Genomic DNA, 3,801 nt, shown 5'->3' on the forward strand with positions numbered 1-3,801 from the left:
CGCTGGGTGGTGTCAACCGAGGCAGCAGGAGGGAGTGAGGGAAAAGGGTGGGAAATGGGTGGGGAGGCAGCATGAGGCGCCAACAGCCTCGGAGAGCACAAGGAGGGAGGGGCCAATTGTAAGCTGCTGGTGTGAGAGGGCCCAGCTGACACCCTGAGTGCAGGGGCTGTGGAGTGTCTGGGTTGTTATTGTAGGGTTGCTGGGGAGCGCTGGGCTGTGTGGACAGGCTGGGTTGTTATTGTAGGGTCGCTGGGGAGCGCTGGGCTGTGGACAGGCTGGGTAGTTATTGTAGGGTTGCTGGGGAGCGCTGGGCTGTGGACAGGCTGGGTTGTTTTTGTAGGGTTGATGAGGATCACTGGGGTGTGGACAGGCTGGTTTGTTATTGTAGGGTTGCCGGGGGTCACTGGGGTGTGGACTGGCTGGTTTGTTATTGTAGGGTTGCCGGGGGTCACTGGGGTGTGGACTGGCTGGTTTGTTATTGCAGGGTGCCTCCTCAGTGCTGTGGTGGCTCAGGCTCATCTCATGACAACAGTGACATGCAGTGACAATCCCCGGTTGGTTCCAGGTGCAAATCGGCGTATGCTGGGAGGGACCCATGTGTGGCGGGGTGGTTCTGGGGGCGGGGGTGTGACAGGTTGGATCACAGAAACCTCCTTGGGAGCTGCCAACTGATGTGCCAAGACTACTTCTGCTCCTGCCTTCCCTGGCAGCTCGGGGCCCAGCACCCTGTGTTATTGAGCCAGACTCGCCCGTCTGTTCCAACACAGACCCAGGGTCTGAACCGCGTGCCCCAAAACTGCAGACTTAACTGAAAGCAGCTAACAGAAGAGTTCCTGTCTTTAACACTCAGATGCCCAACTCCCAATGGGGTCTAAACCCAAATAAATCCGTTTTACAGGGTAAACTCATAAATTGTTTGCCCTCTATATCACTGATAGAGAGAGATGCGCAGCTGTTTGCCTCCCCCCTGGCAGGTATTAATACATACCCTGGGTTAATTAATAAGTAAAAAATGAATTTATGAAATACAGAAAGTAGAATTTAAGTGGTTTCAAGTAGTAACAGACAGGACAAAGTGAATTACCAAGTACAATAAAATACAACACGGAAGTCTATGTCTAAAAGAAACTGAATACAGATAAAACCTCACCCTTAGAGTAATTCCAGTAAGCTTCCTTTTACAGACTAGTCTCCTTCTAGCCTGGGTCCAGCAATCACTCACACCCCCTGTAGTTACTGTCCTTTGTTCCAGTTTCTTTCAGGTATCTTTGGGGGTGGAGAGGCTCTCTCTTGAGCCAGCTGCAGACAAAATGGAGGGGTCTCCCAGGGGTTTAAACAGACTTTCTCTTGTGGGTGGAGACCCCTTCCTCTCTCCTATGCAAAGTCCAGCTCCAAGATGGAGTTTTAGAGTCACATGGGCAAGTCACATGCCCATGCATGACTGAGTTTCTTACCAGCCCAGCCACATTCCTGGGAAAGCTCCGATGTGGATTGACATCTTCGAGTTCATTGTTGGCTTAAGTGGTTCTTGATTGAGCACTTAATTTGCACACCGCTTTCTCAAGACGCTGACCAAATGCTTTACCAAGGCTATCAAGCAAGTACACAGCCAATATTCCTACCTTCAAGTACAAAAACGATACGTGCATACAAATAGGAACAATAGATTCAGTAGATCATGACCTTTACATAGATATTTAACATGGCATATGTAGCATAAAACACAGTCTAGTTATGTCCTAGATACATTCATAAGCATATCCCATAAATCGTTATGGCGGCACCGTCACAGGGGGATCCCCCTGTGCCGGGGTTTCCCCCACTGAGCCCTGGAGCAGACGCTGCTTTTCCACAGAGAAGCTCCCCATATTCATCCTCAGCAGTAGGGCTCGTCTCTAAAGCCATTTGCTGGGGTCAGGGCAGGTCTGGGGGTTGAGCCTTGTCACCCACAGAGTCCCCTATTTCCTCCAGTGCAGAGTGAGCACACAATTGCTGCCCCACAGCAGGGGGCGCCGTCCCACAGGGTGACCCCCCCCCACAGCCATCACAACACCCCCCAGAACTGTGTGACGGAGGGAAGGAGGCCAGGGCAGGTGCAGCCACAGACAGACCCCACATGTCCTGCCGAAGGGAGCCACGCGCCATCACTGTACCCGCCATGGAGCAGGGGCAGCGGGTCCCTGCACTGCGAGACAGCAGGAGACCCTGGGGAGCAGCCGCCCAGCCCCCCGAGAGCGCAGAGAGGTGAGTGCGGTGGGTTTCACACCGGTTTGCCGGTGGTGGTTGTGCCGTGGGTGCTCTGCAATGCTGAGGCTGGGGCTTGTCTGCGTTTGCAGCGGGAGCTTTGCTGTTTTGTGCCTTTTGGGATGGACATTTGAGCCCTGCGGCAGCACACGAATGACCATCCTGTGCACAGCAGCGTGCTCCGTCCCTGGGCTATTACCAGTGACAGCACGACGACACCCGCTGGGTTATTGCCGCAAGGTCACTTGTTAGCCCCAGGGCTGTGCAGATTGCGGTTTCTCTCATTTCCTTACGTGGTGTCAGGTTTGCACTGACAGTTAACCGCCAGCCAGGCAAGGAAATACCATTAACCCTGTTCCAGAGAGAAGCAAATGGGGAGGTGACGTGACCTGCCCGAGGTCACACACTGAAAGTGCAGCGGAGCTGGACAGAACCCAGGTGTCCTGACTCCTGTGTGGCGTTGTAGCTGCCAGACTGGCCTGGCCTGGCCCTGCCCTGGAGACTCTGACGCCCTTTCGTTGCATACCCCTGCTGTACAATGCAACCCTTCCACTGGGGGAGTCGGCAGCGACCAGGGCCGGGTTCAGCATCCAGGGGTTCCTCAGAACAATCCAGCACAGAACCCGCTTCAGTTCCCGGCCACAATTGGGAAAATTAACCACCAACCCGGCACCTCTCAGAGACAGCGCTTCCCCCCGCCCCCCACTGAGTCGTGTATAGCAAAGCAAAGGGGAAAGGAGCCCGGCATTATTGTGGTGAATCACCATCACCACTAGTCATGAGCAAAACGCCCACCCCCGAGTACGTTGGGCAGTGTCCTTTGCCCCAGCTCCTCACCTGGCGTTGGGAAAGTCCAACAAACAAATGCTCCTTTAACCCCCCCCCACCCCCACCCCCGCTGCCCCTCTCACAGTTGCTGTCCTTGGCCTGCAAAGCCCCAGAGTTCAGAGGTGCATTCGCGGGGCGGGAGTTCCCTTCCCACCCTGGTTACAATGAGTGACGCCTCGGCTGCTATGGCTGCCACTACTGCAAGTGGCCCCCGGTGCCACCGTTCGCTCTGCGCCCCACTGTGCCCCCGCTGGCCACGGGCCTTCGCCGCCTCTGCTGCCACCTGTTCCTATTGCCACCTCCTGAGCCCCCCGCTCAGCCCAGCTCTCGGTGACTTCAGCAGTTAGCGGCTGGGCCTCACCGCTGGGGCAGGCTGAGCAGTTCCTGTCAACTGTCTCACAGCAGGTCTCGGGCTTAGCACTGAGGCCTGGGGATCAGCGATTGGAGCTCCAGCCATCAGCTAACACGTCTCATCAGCGCTAGAGAGCAGAAGGGTCAAATGGTGTGTGGAACTCTTACACGGAAACCCCCGCCCCAGGGAGAGACCCCTCTCCTGCCCTTTCCCCCTCCCTGGGATCTGGCACCCCTCCCGCCTGCCGAGCAAGTGCTGTGCCAGGGACAGACGTGCCAACGCTCGCCACTTCATCGCCAGAGATGCGATTTCTAAGTAAAATTCAGCCTGACTCGTGGTCTGGGGCTAGAACTCTCAAATGTCACCGATTTATTGTT

The sequence above is a fragment of the Trachemys scripta genome, chromosome 11, assembly GCF_013100865.1.
Source record: "Trachemys scripta elegans isolate TJP31775 chromosome 11, CAS_Tse_1.0, whole genome shotgun sequence".
NCBI classification, from domain to species: Eukaryota; Metazoa; Chordata; order Testudines; family Emydidae; genus Trachemys; species Trachemys scripta.